This window comes from Lepidochelys kempii, chromosome 1, assembly GCF_965140265.1.
Source record: "Lepidochelys kempii isolate rLepKem1 chromosome 1, rLepKem1.hap2, whole genome shotgun sequence".
Lineage (NCBI taxonomy): Eukaryota > Metazoa > Chordata > Testudines > Cheloniidae > Lepidochelys > Lepidochelys kempii.
The window spans coordinates 252,968,677-252,987,818 of NC_133256.1; the positions used below are offsets into that span (position 1 = coordinate 252,968,677).

General features: G+C 40.8%; 1 protein-coding gene across 2 annotated transcripts in view; it reads left to right on the forward strand.

The window, feature by feature from the left end:
* CRY1 (cryptochrome circadian regulator 1) overlaps window positions 1–19,142 on the forward strand; it is a 74,685-nt gene that overhangs the window by 19,510 nt on the left and 36,033 nt on the right. The window lies entirely within an intron of this gene.

Below are 19,142 nucleotides of genomic sequence, written 5' to 3' on the forward strand. Positions count from 1 at the left end.
GCACCTCAAAGATATCTTACAATCAACTGTGTGAGGTGCCTAAGGAAGAGTTATAATGCTCCTAAGACATACGATTGCATGCCAAAAAGTGCTGTCATATAAGGAGACCCAAAAGTCTTGGTGCTTAAGACAATAGTTATGCTGGAGCAGTGTTGTCTGTGTGGTCTTTAGAAGATTTGCAACTTAGATGTGACCCTTGGGCTAAGGACAAGTTTTAAATGTACTGAATGCTGCAAGAGCATGGATTCCTGGCTGCTGACCCAAGAAAGATAAGATAAAACTAGGGGTCTCCCTCTACCCCTCCAGAAGAGGAGAAGCAAAATGGTGGCAGCTGCTGAAACCTCAGAAGGGACATAGCTCAGTCTTTAATACTAGGTACCTCAGAACAACTAAGTCAACTGTGAAGAAAAGGTAACTGAAGAACCTCCTTAGGACAAACCTGGATGTTGGCAAGGCAGACCCCAAGGGTTTCGAGCTTCAAATCCTTTGATTACAGGGAACTTTGCCCCAATGTGGATGAGGTGATGGGCAGCAGGCTCCTGATCTGTTGCAGGAACTGAGCAATAATGACAGAAGGGCATCTCTTGGCATCAGGGGAGAGGAACTCTCTGTTGGTGCTGGAGGACCTGTCTCAGAACCAAAGGAATGTAAACAGTACCCTGGAATATAAACTTCACGCTTCAGCACAGGGGAATTTTGCTGCCAGGGCCGTATATTTATTACTTGTAGAGCTCCCAAAGGAAGAACAGGATTTTGTGGAATGATGGTGTCGTCTCTCCTTTCTTCAGTCTATTGATAATAGAACAAAGTCTGAGGCCTCATATGACATAGCAGACTATCAAGTCTATCCTAGCAATGAGGCTGTCTCGGAACTAAACTTAAAGGCATCCTGTGATCAGAATTAAAGAGAAGGGTCTGGATGGAGCCAGTTCTCAGTTTGAATCTGTCCGAAAAGCTAAGCTAAGTAAGACTAGTGAAAAGAATTTTCATCCTTATAGACCTTTCTAGTATATTTAAGGCAGCTGGAGAACTGATTGGTGAATTCTTATTATTTAAGTTATCAGGTATAAGGGTCTGAGACCAGAAAATTCATGTTCACAAGAAAGGCCTTCCTTAAACCCAGGATTTTTTTGTTGAGTCTGCCATCCATGTGTTAAAGGCAATTCCAGGAACGAAAGGTCTCCAAAGGTTGTTTTTTTTGTTGTTGTTGAGACAAAACATAAAAACAAAAACCTATACTGTCCATAACTGTGGAGAAAAACAAAGAAATAGCTCAGCTAGCAAGTTGAAGTAACCAGAGTAATTTTGACATACTCTTCTGGCATTTGTCAGGAACAGCATTTATGGATGCCATATTTCCTTATAAAAAGAAAAGGAGTACCAGTGGCACCTTAGAGACTAACCAATTTATTTGAGCATAAGTTTTCGTGAGCTACAGCTCACTTTGAAATTTCCATCACTTGAAGGAAGATCCTCATGGTCCCTAACTAGCAGAGTTTTCCAAAAGATTCTGGACCTTGTTGTAGGGAGAAAACCTATCCATAGAGTGTGTATTTGTACTGAAAAAGCTTAAAGAAAAAACATGTTTACTCAACATGATGTTGAGTAGTGTCAGAGTACGTAGGAGCTTACAAAATGCATACAAAACCTGATTTCAAGGCTGCAGGAGAACAAATGTCCCTGGGAAGATTGGTATTGCTTCTTGGAAACTTCTTGATGACAAGCTTTTTTTTCTCTGAAGAGGCAGAACATATTGTGGAATGCACAGTGGGGTTTGGGGTGTGTGTTTTATTGTTTTATTTCAGATTCCTGTAGAAATGTCAGCACTTTTTTAGTACTTCTTTGCTAGCTCAGGCAGTGTGAATGTAGCCTGCCTTCCAGCAGTTGGACAAGAAAACTTTATTGCTCCCATACAAAGGCCTTACTCACTGTTTGGCCTTTGTTTGTTCCTTTAACTGATGTTTAAATTCATAATAGAAAGGTCAGTTCACAAATAAGTACTTTCAAAGAGTTTTTGCACAAATAGCCCTGCGACATAACTTTGGATAGCTGTTGCTTGGCATGTATTTTCTGTATAGAAAAATGAGTTGTTTCCATTGTGAAATTTAAATTGAAGTAGTCTGAAGTAATTTAATTCTGACTAATTTACACTATTTTTGAGTTTAGGTGAATTTTTTTTTGTTCCTCTTCGAAAATCTTTAAGTCATTGCTCAAATGAATCTTGAAGCTGCTTGATCTTTTCAGCAAGCACACAGTAGCCACGTGTTTCTTGAACATTTTGCTGGACATAAAGTGGGAAAAGGTCATTTGGCTGAAGTTGTGTATGTGAAAGTTTGGTGCTGAATGTAAATGGCCAGTCTTCCGTACTAGCAGAAAACAAAAGTCCCACTTGCCTGTGAAGTTTTAAGTACCTGAGAATATTTTGCTGTGGTGAGTCAGTAAATGATTTTAGACTCCTAGAGTGAGTTTTGCAGTAGTAGTTGCCTTCCACAAGTTTCAATGACCAGTTGATGATCAAACCCTTGGATTTTTGCTCTGACCTATCTAACACACACAGGAGCTCTGACTGGTTTCTTTCTCTGCACCATTCAGCTTTCACCAGAATGCTGCTCCTCTAGAGAGGAATTTGAGTGTGGGGCAGTCCAGTGGCCTGAGATTTTGCTCCTGATATAATAGATCTTTCCATCTTTAATTTCTGTGATATCCAGTTAGATGGGATAAATACACTAGCTAGATATTTCTGTGAAAATGAGCAGCAGTAAAATAGTTGTTTTGCAACCATAGCCACTAGTAATTATTTTTAAATGAAAGCTTAAGTTCTGTCAAAGCTGATGTGGCCTCCAGCAGATCATCATAAAGAACTTTAAAAATCCCCCAAAAACTCACACACCAAATATGCGTGGAGGTTGTACACCACGGTTTTAGAGGCCTAAAATGTTGCATAAAACTGCTGATGCACATCCTAAACTGTCTGGTATGATTCATATTCCAAAAATTTCAAATTCATATGACACCAATCCACATCCAAGAGTTATTTTAATGTCCTTCTTCTGTATAAGGATCTGTGGGACTAGAACCCAGGTCTACAGAAACTGGGACAGTCGACATTCCCATATCACCACCAGGAACCTATGTGGAACCACATCCATTAGGCACTGCAGGAATTACCGCCCAAAAGGTCCAAAGTGACAGGACTCTGTGGCCTTCTGATTGGCCATTGCTCACTAAAAAGGTGCCCTAAGAAGTTGTGCAACCACACAGACTTCTGGCCTGCTGTGACTTCTCACTTTCTGATTTCCAGCCTCTGACAGTGACTCTTTCTTCCTGATTCCAGCATGGTAACTCTGATCTCTGGTCCCTGACTCTGACCCTGACTCTTGCCTACTGATCCTGGCACTAGTGATTACTCCAATCCCTGCTCGTTGACTACTGCCTTGTAACCATCCTTGACTTGTGACCAGGAGGCTAGACTGCCTATGCCCTGGTCCTTTACAGTCTGTGTCTCAGGTGCACCAAAGAGCAGCTGAAGTGTGTCCTCAGCTGTGCCAAAGACCACCTGAACTTAATTAAAGGTACTGAGAATTGAGAGGAGCAGGAGCCCGGATATACTTTGGAGAACAGTTGGTGACTTTAAAAAAAAAAAATGCCGATATGATTCTCTTGAAGGCTCCAGCCTATCATAGCAGGTGAGAGTTTACAAGACCACATAACTGTCATGTGGCCAAAGTGAACTCTGCTACATCAACATCCTGTCTAACAGGAAGACAGCAGATGCTGGGACCTTCCTGAGCATAGAATGAGGAGATCTCATGCTGGTCCAAATATCAACTGACCTACTGGTAACTGGATCAGACATATCATTACTTTTATGTAGGAAAAAAAATCTCTAAAAGGGGAGAGAAATGTGGTTGGGGTTTTTTTTTGTTTTGTTTTTTTAAATGTGTTGGGCTTGTCACTTAGTTTCAAAGAAAAAGGAAAATTCAGTTTGCTTTCATTTTCCAGCCAGCTGCTCCTAGTAAGAAAAAAACATGCACAGACACACCACACATCTACTATGAAGAGACTAAATATAAAGATCACACCTCACAGAATCAGTACAGTGTGCAGTAAGTACAACAATTCAGCTGCTGCAGGAAGGGTGGAAATGGGGTGGTGGAGATTTTATACATCCTTTGGACATGAGATACACTAATGTTTAGTATTTAGATTATAGAATTTTACAGGTGGTAGTATATCAATAGCATAGCTTTATTTGGTCTAGTTTAAATTTGCCATTGTGTATATTGCCCACCAAGTAGGAAACAGGGACAGGGTACTACTTTTGAAAAGCACTGATGATCCTGTAGCGCACAGAGAAATCTTCTATTGTACACCTCACATCCCAGAGAACAATAAGCTAAAAGTACAGTAATGTGGTTGAAAAAGGTCATAGTAGGGAGTAGAACATAAGGAAGCAACGTTCTGTAGTTCACCAAACAAGTTGGGACCGATTCAGATACTTATTTGCTTCTAGTTAATATCTACCACTATAACTGATCTTGTAACGTGCTAGTTAGGGGGAACCTCACAGTTCAGGCAGCCTTCAAGGACCTGAATGGACAGAGCTCCTGTTGCTGCATGACAAGTAACCCCACTGGGTCTAGTTTAAAGACCTATGCTAGATGGCTCACAGCTTAGTTTCAGAGGAGCAGCCGTGTTAATCTGTGTTCGCAAAAAGAAAACGAGTACTTGTGGCATCTTAGAGACTAACCAATTTATTTGAGCATAAGCTTTCGTGAGCTACAGCTCACTTCATCGGATGAAATGGAACTCTGCAATTACACTGGATTATCCAAAGCTACATGTTGTAGTATTCTTTTCCTCCTTCCATCACTGCATTGACATGGTGGCAGTGAAGAGAATAAGAATTGTTTACTGATAAAATAGCCAAAAAAATCCCCTTGTTGCCTCATTCACTTTTCTTTTTTGCATAAAGTTTAACTTGTACTAACACGTGAAAACCATGTTGTCTGTTAGTGTAAAGCATAGAAAACAATACAAAATATGAACTTCCTTATTGAATACTTTTTCAGCCTTTGAAAGTCACAGTAACTTGCATATTGTATTGTAAAAGTATAAAATTGATATGAAATTAAATGAATCAATAAAACAGGCATCTTTCTGAAGGACCTTGATTTGGTGATAGGAAGGTAGCAGTCCATCCCAGTGCCAAGTGATGCTGCGGAGTGTACATAATATTTAAATCCTGTCTGAGCTTAATCTGTTTACAAGAACATACTGGCCCTACTATGTAGTGACTGATTGCTACAAACCAATGTAATAAGAAAATATGCTGGCATGGCATTCAATTTGCTGAAATCTCTGATAGTGCTGTACTGTATCTCAGCAGTCTAAGTGACAGATTTTATCTAACTAAAACAATCATACGTCATCTGCCTCATATAGATGTTAATGCAATGAACATGTGTAGTTGAATTAAAAAAAAGTTTCATATATGATCTAACTGGTTAAATGACAGAATAACAGACCTTATTACCAAGTGCAGTAGTCTGGAGTGAGTTTGTTTTTTAACAAGGGAGGAGGAAAAGGCATTAACATGTTTAACAGTTTTAAAGCTTTAGTATAAATTAAAATTCCTCATGCATATCTAACAATTTAAAGCTGACTTTGCTTAGTAATATATAACCTTCTTTCTCCCTGTTACGTCTTGCACAGTACTAAATTTTGTGAAAGGATGAAGCAGAAGGGTCTAACCAATGGTATCTCTGAAAATGTGGGAAGGTGAAGATAAAATAGACATAGGAAATATGAGAAGCTGCTTAATCGGGTTTTAGGGGAGAGAGCCTGTGCGTGAGAGCTAGTGTCCTAACATAGTCTTGCACTTGACAGCCTTATAATTTTTTGTATGGAGGTTCAAATATAAAAATGGGAGTGAGGTTGCATAGTCAAAAATGAGGTGCAGATAATTGTCCAGCTAAATAAAAGGGCGTTTGCATGGACTGGCAATCAGTTTTTTAATTTAATCTCAGCATGTCTGTTTAGTTTCTTATTATAGGCAACTTCAATTTATGACTTTATAGATTCAAATTTTACTGCAGTAGAAAGTACTTAACAGTGGTGTCAGTTCTTTGCAGTATGTCCTGGAGGCAAAATGCATGAGGTATCATGAATAATATCCTAAAATATTTAATCTGTTCTCCTTATGTACGTGTTGCCTGTACAAAAACTTATTGGTATACCTGTTTGCCTTCCCAGTTGCAACAATTTTTTTATGATTATACAGACACCTCCCACAGAATCCTAATGATTACTCACTCCTAGGATAAAACTACCTTGTAATTTTAAGTTTCTTCTTAAAAGCTAGGAACAAAATAATCTTAAACAAAACTCTTCTGGTCTCCTTAAAAAAAAGACTATTTATAGTATAGGATCTGATTTTAAAAAGATACAGTACAAGTTCTGTGTGTGTGTTGAAATGATAATTAATATAAAATGTTTTGCTCTGCCTGGCAATTTGATATTCAAAAGAATTTATCCTGAATAAAACTTGAAATATGTTTGAACTTAACATTTGTAAATTATGTTGAGGAAAGTGACTCAAAAATGAATGACCAAAGTTAAGCTCCTATTTCCCTATTTAGATTCCTAAATAAGTGTCCTAACTTTCAAAAGTTCTGAGCACCTAGCAGTTCTCAGTGAATATCTGTCTACACTTGAGATTGCCACAGCTGGATCTACGTAAGTTCTGTGGGACTTGCTGGATGATGATTGCTCCTAAAAATCAGGCCACTTACTTAGTAAGAGCCTTAAGAGTCTCGCTGTAGTCACACAGTTTTTGAAAACTGCAGCCTAAATAAAAATGTCATCACCTTATTTGACAGCCTTATATTTAGGCTTGGCAGAATTTTGTATTTATTTTATTATAATTTTGACAGATAATATCAATGTTTATTTTTAAGCATTTTTAATTTTTTTATCAATTTTAATTTCTCACAGTTATGGGAAATTATGGGGGCTTCAGAATAATTAACGAGAGTAAACATTGAGATTCAAAAGCTTTATAACCGTTAAAACACAAATGGTCAATATCACATGTCAAAATATACAAAGTTAAATGAAAGTTGTCAAGCAGTATTTTTCTTTCTTTGCCTATCTGTAAGTATTAATTCATGTTGATGGAAATATTTTTGTCCTCATTTTGTGTGTGGTGAAATCAACCTTTATGGACGTTTATCAATAAACTTATCCTTCCAGGCCTATTTATATTCACTTTTTCCCATGGACAAAGATTTTACTCCTGTTAATACTGTGAAGCCAGTACTGCTGTGATATACTGGATTTTATTCTGGCCGCCTTGCTGTCAACAGAATTATAAGCTAAAATTCAAACTGTAGAATCTTAATCTTGAGTGGACATCTGTGTACCTCAATTTCACTTTATAGCTATAGTACATATTAGGTGTGTCAGAGTTACTGGTGATTGTTAGGAAGTAAAAGCCAGAAAATGCAATTTAGATTTCAGATCACAGGCAGTATGTTTGGGATTGTCAGAAATAACATGTTTTTGTGATTAAAATGGTCAAATTGTATATGGAATTCATTGTCTCACTTTCAAAAGTTCACATGTAAAATCTGAACACATCAAAATAAGGCTGGTGTGCACAGATTTTATGAACAGGTAAGATGAATATGCAGCAATGTGTAAACCCTACTAAAAATCTTTCCTGAGACCAGTAGGATCTTTCGCTACACATAACTAGCAAATCTAAGCCTATTGCTTGTGGAAGCCATTTGCTGAAAAGTGACCTAATTTTTCCTCACTCAAGGCAGGACTAAGTAATAACTAGACCATTCCTGACAGGTGTTTGTCTAACCTGTTCTTAAAAACCTCCAATGATGGAGATTCCACAAACCTCCCTAGGCAATTTATTCCAGTGCTTAATTACCCTGACAGGAAGGTTTTCCTAATGTCCAACCTAAATCACCTTTGCTGCAATTTAATTCCATTGGTTCCTTGTCATATCCTGAGAGATTAATGAGAAATTTTTTCTCCCTCTTCCTTGTAACAACCTTTTTTATGTACTTGTAAACTGTTATGTCCCCCTTCGGTCTCTTCTTCTCCAAACTAAACAAACCCATTTTTTTCAATCTTTCCTCATAGGTCATGTTTTCTAGACTTTTAATCATTTTTGTTACTCTCCTCTTGACTTTCTCCGATTTGTCCACATCTTTCCTGAAATGTGGCACCCAGAAGTGGACACAGTACTCCAATTGAGGCCTTAGTGCTGAGTAGCTCATGTCTTACTAACAACACTCCTGCTAATAGAGCCCAGAATGATGATATTTTTTTTGCAAGAGTATTACATTGTTGGCTCATTTAGCTTGTGATCCACTATGGCCCCCAGATCCCTTTCCGCAGTACTTCTTCCTAGACAGTCATTTCCCATTTTGTATGTGTGCAACTGATTGTTCCTTCCTAAGTGGAGTACTTTGCATTTGTCCTTATTGAACTTCATCCTGTTTACTTCAGACCGTTTCTCCAGTTTATCCAGATCATTTTGAATTTTAATCCTATTCTCCAAAGCACTTGCAACCTGTCCCAGCTTGGTATTGTCTGCAAACTTTATAAGTGTACTCTCTATGCATTTATCTAAATAATTGATGAAGATATTGAACAGAACTGGACCCAGGACCAATTCCTGCAGGATCCTGCTCGATATGGCATTCCAGCTTGACTGTGAACTACTGATAACTTACTCTCTGGGAACAGTTATGCACCCATCATTAATGCTGTGTTTATGTCATGGAAGTCACAGAAGGTGTGACTTCCAGAGAGAGACCTCCGTGAAATATTCTGCTTTAGCCCCTGGGTCTGCGGGACTGTACCTGGCAGCCAGTGGGTCCCCGGCAGGGTTTTGGCAACAGCCTCCTCAGGGTCCCCCTGCAGGTTTCCAGTGACAGATAACACAGCCTCCTCAGGGGGCCCTCCTCAGCCTTCCAGCAACCGGGGACAGCCTTGCAATGGGGAAGGAGGAGGAAGAACCCTGCAGCTCCCAGCCACCAGATGGCAGGGGAAACCATGGAGCTGCAGCAGCAACAGTCACAGACAGGTCATGGCTTCTGTGAATTTTTATTTATTGCCCGTGACCTGTCCATGACTTTTACTAAAAATAACTGTGACAAATCTTAGCCTTACCCATCGTATTGTAGCTGTATCTAGGCTGTATTTCCCTAGTTCATGAGACTGTCATGTGAGACAGTATCAAAAGCCTTGCTAAAGTTAAGATATACCACATCTACCACTTTCCTCCGTTCACAAGGCTTGTTGTCCTGTGAAAGAAAGGTATTAGGTTGCTTTGACACAATTTACTCTTGACAAATCCATGCTGAGTGTTCTTTATCAGCTTCTTATCTTTTAGCTATACACAGACGCTCAGGGTGTGACATGCATGCTGGTAGGCTGTTTGTGAGCAGCCCAGGTTGGGAGTTGCAATAGCAAAGCAGTGTGAGATTGTGGAGCAGGTGGGGCAGGTGATGACACAGTTCCTCACTGGCCTGGATTGCATCCCAGAATGTGATAGTGGCATAGTCAAAGCAGGATTTATACTCATCTTGGTATTTTAACTGTGATTTACACTTTAAGCACTGGTAGAACAGTTTTAAGTGGGTCTGAAGTGTGGTGGCTGGGAACAGTCACAAGAAAGGCTACAGCTTTATTATTTTCTGTTTGTTTATTTCAAGAAAGGGAAATAAAACCATAGTAAAGCATAAATATGGATGCCAGCGAAATAACTATAAAACTAGAGCGGACCAGCAAAGCATCGTGAGGCACCCAAGGTTGTGAAGCAGGCAGTGACACAACTCCTCACTGGTCTGTATTGCACCCCAGAATATGACAAACTCTCAAGATGCCCTCAAGCTGTGCATCTTCCTTTCTCCAGCAGAAAGCACTGAAAAAACAGAGGAGATCTGCCTCCGTCACCACTTCTACAAACAAAATGATGGCTGAACCTGATGAAATGCAGCTGATGGCTGTAATACAGCAGGTGGTTGCAGATACTATTGAAATTTAAATCTACAGTTTCCCCCCTACAGACCGCCATGATTGGGATTCAGAGTGCACCACAAGCTCTATCCAGACAGGATGGGTGAAGAAGAACACAGCATTTCTGAAATGGAAAATTTTTTCAAAGAGAACAAGTTACAGGTTATGAAGAACTGTAATCATAGAATCATAGAATATCAGGGTTGGAAGTGACCTCAGGAGGTCATCTAGTCCAACCCCCTGCTCAAAGCAGGACCGATCCCCAATTAAATCATCCCAGCCAGGGCTTTGTCAAGCCTGACCTTAAAAACTTCTAAGGAAGGAGATTCTACCACCTCCCTAGGTAACGCATTCCAGTGTTTCACCACCCTCCTAGTGAAAAAGTTATTCCTAATATCCAATCTAAACCTCCCCCGCTGCAACTTGAGACCATTACTCCTTGTCCTTTCCTCTTCTACCGCTGAGAATAGTCTAGAACCACCTCTCAGGTAGTTGAAAGCAGCTATCAAATCCCCCCTCATTCTTCTCTTCTGCAGACTAAACAATCCCAGTTCCCTCAGCCTCTCCTCATAAGTCATGTGTTCCAGACCCCTAATCATTTTTGTTGCCCTTCGCTGGACTCTCTCCAATTTATCCACATCTTTCTTGTAGTGTGGGGCCAAAACTGGACACAGTACTCCAGATGAGGCCTCACCAATGTCGAATAGAGGGGGACGATCACGTCCCTCGATCTGCTCGCTATGCCCCTACTTATACACCCCAAAATGCCATTGGCCTTCTTGGCAACAAGGGCACACTGCTGACTCATATCCAGCTTCTCGTCCACTGTCACCCCTAGGTCCTTTTCCACAGAACTGCTGCCTAGCCATTCGGTCCCTAGTCTGTAGCTGTGCATTGGGTTCTTCTATCTTAAGTGCAGGACCCTGCACTTATCCTTATTGAACCTCATCAGATTTCTTTTGGCCCAATCCTCCAATTTGTCTAGGTCCCTCTGTATCCTGTCCCTGCCCTCCAGCGTATCTACCTCTCCTCCTAGTTTAGTATCATCCGCAAATTTTCTGAGAGTGCAATCCACACCATCCTCCAGATCATTTATGAAGATATTGAACAAAACCGGCCCCAGGACCGACCGCTGGGGCACTCCACTTGACACCGGCTGCCAACTAGACATGAAGCCATTGATCGCTACCCGTTGAGCCCGATAATCTAGCCAACTTTCCACCCACCTTATAGTGCATTCATCCAGCCCATACTTCTTTAACTTGCTGACAAGAATACTGTTGGAGACCGTGTCAAAAGCTTTGCTAAAGTCAAGAAACAATACATCCACTGCTTTCCCTTTATCCACAGAACCAGTAATCTCATCATAGAAGGCGATTAGATTAGTCAGGCATGACCTTCCCTTGGTGAATCCATGCTGACTGTTCCTGATCACTTTCCTCTCATGTAAGCGCTTCAGGATTGATTCTTTGAGGACCTGCTCCATGATTTTTCTGGGGACTGAGGTGAGGCTGACTGGCCTGTAGTTCCCAGGATCCTCCTCCTTCCCTTTTTTAAAGATTGGCACTACATTAGCCTTTTTCCAGTCATCTGGGACTTCCCCCGTTCGCCACGAGTTTTCAAAGATAATTGCCAATGGCTCTGCAATCACAGCCGCCAATTCCTTTAGCACTCTCGGATGCAACTTGTCCAGCCCCATGGACTTGTGCACGTCCAGCTTTTCTAAATAGTCCCTAACCACCTCTTTCTCCACAGAGGGCTGGCCATCTACTCCCCATGCTGTGATGCCCAGCGCAGCAGTCTGGGAGCTGACCTTGTTTGTGAAGACAGAGACAAAAAAAGCATCGAGTACATTAGCTTTTTCCACATCCTTTGTCACTAGGTTGCCTCCCTCATTCAGTAAGGGGCCCACACTTTCCTTGGCTTTCTTCTTGTTGCCAACATACCTGAAGAAACCCTTCTTGTTACTCTTGACATCTCTTGCTAGCTGCAGCTCCAGGTGCGATTTGGCCCTCCTGATTTCATTCCTACATGCCCGAGCAATATTTTTATACTCTTCCCTGGTCATATGTCCAACCTTCCACTTCTTGTAAGCTTCTTATTTATGTTTAAGATCCACTAGGATTTCACTGTTAAGCCAAGCTGGTCGCCTGCCATATTTACTATTCTTTCAACACATCGGGATGGTTTGTCCCTGTAACTTCAACAGGGATTCCTTGAAATACAGCCAGCTCTCCTGGACTCCTTTCCCCTTCATGTTAGTCCCCCAGGGGATCCTATCCATCCATTCCCTGAGGGAGTCGCAGTCTGCTTTCCTGAAGTCCAGGGTCCGTATCCTGCTGCTTACCTTTCTTCCCTGTGTCAGGATCCTGAACTCAACGAACTCATGGTCACTGCCTCTCAGATTCCCATCCACTTTTGCTTCCCCCAGTTATTCTTCCCGGTTTGTGAGCAGCAGGTCAAGAAAAGCTCCCTCCCTAGTTGGTTCCTCTAGCACTTGCACCAGGAAATTGTCCCCTACGTTTTCCAAAAACTTCCTGGATTGTCTATGCACCGCTGTATTGCTCTCCCAGCAGATATCAGGAAAATTAAAGTCACCCATGAGAACCAGGGCGTGCGATCTAGTAGCTTCTGCGAGTTGCCGGAAGAAAGCCTCATCCCCCTGATCCGGTGGTCTATAGCAGACTCCCACCACTACATCACTCTTGTTGCTCACACTTCTAAACTTAATTCAGAAACACGCAGGTTTTTCTGCAGTTTCGTACCTGAGCTCTGAGCAGTCATAGTGCTCCCTTACATACAGGGCTACTCCCCCACCTTTTCTGCCCTGCCTGTCCTTCCTGAACAGTTTATAACCATCCATGACAGTACTCCAGTCATGTGAGTTATCCCACCAAGTCTCTGTTATTCCAATCACGTCATAATTCCTTGACATCACCAGGACCTCCAGTTCTCCCTGCTTGTTTCCAAGGCTTTGTGCATTTGTATATAAGCACTTGAGATAACCTGCTGATCGCCCCTCATTCTCAGTATGAGGCAGGAGCCCTCCCCTCACAGACGTTCCTGCCTGTGCTTCCTCCCGGTATCCCGCTTTCCCACTTACCTCAGGGCTTTGGTCTCCTTCCCCCGGTGAACCTAGTTTAAAGCCCTCCTCACTAGGTTAGCCAGCCTGCTCGCAAAGATGCTCTTCCCTCTCTTTGTAACGTGGAGCCCGTCTCTGCCCAGCACTCCTCCTTCATGGAACACCATCCCATGGTCAAAGAATCCAAAGCCTTCTCTCCGACACCACCTGTGTAGCCATTCGTTGACTTCCACGATTCGACGGTCCCTACCCAGGCCTTTTCCTTCCACGGGGAGGATGGATGAGAACACCACTTGCACCTCAAACTCCTTTATCCTTCTTCCCAGAGCCATGTAGTCCGCAGTGATCCGCTCAAGGTCATTCTTGGCAATATCATTGGTGCCCTCATGGAGAAGCAGGAAGGGGTAGCGATCTGAGGGCTTGATGAGTCTCGGCAGTCTCTCTGTCACATCGCGAATCTTAGCCCCTGGCAAGCAGCAGACTTCTCTGTTTTCCTGGTCAGGGCGGCAGATAAATGACTCAGTCCCCCGGAGGAGGATATGATATCAAGACTAAGACCAAGCCTATTGATCTAGAAAGCCACACATAGTGATGTTACATCAGGGTGTCCCTGAAGGAATAGAGAAAGGTAAACCCTCCAAATTTGTCCCTAAACTGCTATCTAAATTGTTGGATTAGGCAGTAGATTTTTTTTTGTTTTGAGATAGTGAGTATACTGGGCCCTTGTCCCCCAAGCCAGCTCCAGGAGGTCAGCCTACAGTATTGATTGTGAAGTTCCTGAAGTTTACCACTAAGGAGCTTATATTGAAGAAATCCAGGGTCGGGGGGAAGGAGCTGTTCTGTGGAGAACCAGTGATTAAAATTACTCCTCTTTTAGGATTATGCCCATGATGTGGTTGCAGTGAGGGAAGCTTTTAACCAAGCAAAACAGTTGGCCAAAAAATGGACTTGAAGTATTTTACTAAATACCTGTAGTGCTCCATATTAAGAATGACGAGAAGATAGTATCATTCAGTTCCCCTCAGGAAGCAAGAAAGTACCTCCAAAAATCTGCAAACTCCTCCCTCACAAAAGGAGACATCTTTGGAAGGGTCTGACCATATGAAATTTGTATTGCTCTCTGCTATTTGATGTGGCTGTTCTAAACACGTTGGTGGGCTCTAGTTGATTTTGATATGTTAATTCCTTTTCTTTTTTCCCCATCACTCATGGTTAAAGGGTTATTCTCAATTTAATTCCTATTACCCTAGCTCACAGGAAAGGAGCCTCAGTGTAAAATATATCATTTGCTAAGTAAATTGTGTATAAAGCTTCACTTTATTAGATGCTGCTTCCTTATAACTAGTGTATCAAGGTTCTATTGGTATTAGGTGATTACTATATCTGTAATGTTTGGGGTCCCAGGGGTGCGAGGATCTCCGAGTTTCACCTGGTTTGTCCGCATCCTATGCGTGTCAAGTTTGTATATTTTGGGATGTGTAAACAGATTTTTCTTTTTGATTGTATGATACCAATGTGTATTTTTCTCTCTGCTGTCTTTTCTGTTGTGTTTTCACTTACCCTCTTTTGTTGCCCTCCTATTCTGGGAATTTCTTTCTCACTCTTTTAGAATATGTAAAGGGAAGCAACACCCAGCCCGTGAATTATATAACTTTTACTGCTTAGCTATGCAAGAACTGTATGCTGCTCAGGAAAATTTGCAATTTCTCATTTATTCAAAATGCGACTATATATTTTTCAATAGATTTTTAACAATGAAGCTTCTTATAATTAAATGTCTTCTGGAATATAAAGGGTTTTAGTAACCCTGTTAAAAGAAAAGAAAAAAACCAACACAACCTCATTACTTAAAAAGAATTTTGACATTGCCGTGCTCCAGGAGGCACATCTGGTGGAACTTGAAGCTTGTAAACTGAATAGAGATTGGGTAGGCCTCTCAAATTCTAGTTGCTTTAATTCTAAAGAAAGGGGTGTTACTATATTAATGGGTAAAAAGTTGAATGTTAATGTTCTGAGCACAAGGTTAGATTTCTGACAATGAGGGTAGATTTCCTGTCCTCCAGGCTGAAATTGACAATTCTGTAATTATCATTGCCACTCTCTATGAGCCAAACCAAGATGATCCCAAATGTTTTCATATTTTTTTTTAAAGTGTAAATGACATAACCACCATCCTGTTACAGCTGGAGACTTAACAAAACTCTAGATCCAATCTTTGATAAATCTTCTCTGTCTCCATATAAAAACACAATACTCATCAGGTACTTCATGCCCACATGGCTGATTTAGGATTACCCAGGCTCCACATATTCTGTAAACCTACAGCCAGAGACTATAGGTTTTTGTTTTTGGGCACTACATTTAAGATATTGAAGACTGAACTATTTCTTAGTCACAAGACTTGATCAACTCTGTCACTGATTGTGGCATTGGTACTGTTGTTATATCTGACCATGCTCCTACAGATATGTTTTAGGCCCCCCGGGGTATGCACACCTAACTAAACTGTGGAGATTAAATGCCTCTCTGCTGTTTGATATATCATTTATTAACTCTGTCCAGCAGGAGTTAGAACTTTTTTTTGTTTTAAACAAATGCCCCCACCACTTTTTGGGAAGCCTTTTAAAGCCTTCATTTCTTATGCTACCTTTAAAAAGAAATGGAGAGAACATAGAATTGATAGCCTTACAAAGGAAATTAAGGCCTTGGATGTAGACTATGCGTCTTCCCCCTCCACAGAGAAACTCAGAACCCTCATCAATGTAAGATATGAAATCAACAAACTTCTGTCCCAAAATGCTGAGTTTTGTTTTGTTCTGTTTGAAGCAGAACTCCTGGGAATCTGGTGAGAGAGCTGTCAAGGTGTTGGCATACAGACTTAAACAAAAGGCTAACAAATGAGGTTGCTGCTATTTGCAACTGTAGCAATAAATTATATACAACACAGTCAGATATTGATAAACAGTTTCAACAGTTTTATTCAAAACTATATTTAGCAGAAGAGAGAATCAGTAAAGATGCTATACATAACTTTAGTTGATTGTGTCTGCCACAAATATCTGACTCTCAGAAGGAACTTTTAGATGCCCCTGTAGAAATCACAGAACTGACTCAGACTATAAAAGAAATGTGTTTGGAAGGACTCCTGGTTCAGATGTGTTTCCAATTTAATTTTACAAAAGTTCTATGAAACTTTTAACACCTAGATTATTGAATATGTTCCAGTGAGGCCAAGAACGAGCAAACTCTGCTGGGAAAGACCTTAGACTAGATGGAAATTGGCCTATAATTACTTTAATCAATTGTGATGCTAAAATTTTAGTTAAAGCTCTTGCTATGCAATTGACCAAAGTTCTTTCACATGTTATGCATGTAAATCAGGTGGGCTTCCTTCATAATAGATATGGCTCAGATAATTTAGATCAATTGATTTTATATTTTGTCACTTCACGAAATTCTAAAGAATCTTAACTCATTTCTTTAGATGCCGAAAAGGCCTTTGACTGCACGGGCTGGCACTATCTCTTTCATATGTTAGCAAAATTTGAGTCGATAAACAGTGTATTGCTTGGATTAGGCTTTTATATTCTAACCCCATTTCCAGGGTAGTTACCAGTGGTGTTATTTTTGCTCCATTTCCATTATATAGAAGTGTGAGGCAGAGCTGCCCCATTTCTCCTCTTCTGTTTGATTTAGCTCTAGAACCTCTAGCCCAGAGGAGGGCAAACTATGGCCCAGGGGCTGGATCTGGCCCGTCAGGGCTTTCAGTCCATCCCACAGGATTGCCAGCCCCGTGGCACAGCAGGGTGAAGGCAGGCTCCCTACCTGCCCAGATCCTGTGCCTGAGGCGGCCAGCAGCACATCCCTGTGGCCCCTGGGGGAGGGAGGGCAGAGGGCTTCATGCACTGCCCTCGCCTGCAGGCACCAGCCCCCCACTGCTCCCGTTGAGCAGTCACCCCGATTCGCCATCCCATGAGGACGGCTCTGCTCCCTAGTTCCTTGTACAGTAGTTCAAGTCTCTGCCTTCATTTTCTTTTGGGGTAGTATTTAAAGGTCTCCTATAGGGTCTAATTCTTGTTACATAAGCTGTGTCAGGCTGCAGTATCTAATCCTTTAGGCTTATTTGATGGTCCCCTTATTCTTTCCTGGGGTCAAAGGACTTATGGAACTAAACTTATCTACCTGCGTATCCGCCTTATCCATACCTGTGTATGGAAGCCTCTTTGTCTCTTGGTCCTGGAAAGCAGCTTTTCACATAGCAGTAATTTTGGCCTGGTGGGTAGGAGAATTGGCCATCCCGTTACAATAATTAAACACGGTAAGTGCTAACTGAAAAAAACATAGCGTTCAGCCAGCAAGTCCTCCAACTGTGATACATTATCCTCCTCCCATCTTCACCTACATGTACCTTTCCGGGCTCACTGTTGCATCTATTTTAGTGTTTAGCTGGGGTCTAGTTCTTCCACGTCTTCATGGAGAAACTGGGAAGCTGTACCTAGATAGGTCAGTAAAGCTGAAACCTTTGTTTTTGCTTCTTTGTATTCATTCTGCTTAGGTTCCAAGTAGCTGTCCCATCACTTGACACTGATGGCAAGAGGACCACAGAAAACAGAATTTCTTGATTATCAGTTCTTTTCTGTGAACAGGCTTGATTGCTATTGACACTTGTCCTTTGGTCAAAAAATTAGTCGTCCTCCCCTTAAAAATAGTTACTGTTGGCACTAATCCAAAACAAATTACAGCACTGAAAATCCTCATGCTAGGAGCAGAGAGATGCTGGCAGAGATGAAATATGTGAATTAGAAATTATCTGTTGCCAGTGTGCTTGTTCGATGGGAAGGGATACCCATCACTCTGCGTTTATTGAATCATATCACGTACCAGAATTAGCAATAGAATTTTTGTGTATGGAGGCTAGCAGCAGGCAAAAAACTATATTGTTAGTTTAAAGCTATTTATCAATGATTCTGCAAGTGTTTAGCTAAATTGTGGTGATTGTTTTATGATGTCATAGACATCAGGGTTTATTTCTGTTGATTAACTTCAGCTGACAGTTAATTTAAACATCTTCCTTAAATTTTCTTTTTTGTACAATTTGGGGGGAGGAGGGGTGATGACTATGAGTTCCTTTTTAGTGCAGCTAAAAGGAGTTTACTGTGTTAGTGTATATCTTACACACCAAAGTATTTTCTTCCCAACCTATGATGATGCATTATTTTTGCTACATCTTGTCCAAGGGAAGTTTTTTGTGTGTGTGTTGCTTGCAACATTTGAATACTTCAGACTTGCATAACATTTCACAAAGTAGTTTATAAACATTAACTAATCCTCCATACTCCTTGTTAAATATGTAAAAACAGTTATATCCTAATTTGCATAGATTAACTGCTGTATGAAAAAAAATTATACTGTTAATTCATAGTAACTAATTGTACTTGTGATGAATTTCACATTTAAGTTTTATGGACTTGGAAAGACTTGCTAAAATAATCTCTCCATTTGGAAAACTTGTAGACTAGCCATACTAGAGACCATTTTTGGTTGATTTATAGGGTTCATGGTTTGGCTATTTTATTTGCCCTGTTTAAATAATCCTACTGAATGGGTAGCTAAGACAACGAAATTTAGCCACAAATCTTAATTAGTACATAGAAGTCCTATTTTTATAGATTTTTAAGTTAAAAGGGGACTATTATGATCATCTAGTGTGACTTTAGCTACCCTAGTACTCAGTCACATTTTAGGTTACTGTATTGTATGAGGCCTTACTACACAAAGTTTTTATTCTCCTAACAACTGACTGACTCCTGTTCTTCACTCCCCTGCTGTCCCTCCATTATTGAATAACTGCACTCCAAATTATAACTAGCATTCATTTTGGTACATACCAAAATTAAAATGTATGATACATTTTTTTTCAATTCAGTATAGAACAATACATGTGAATATAAACAACTGCAGTCAAAATAAGTATGTATAATTTGAATCTCGACAAGCATATGCATGTATGAACGCA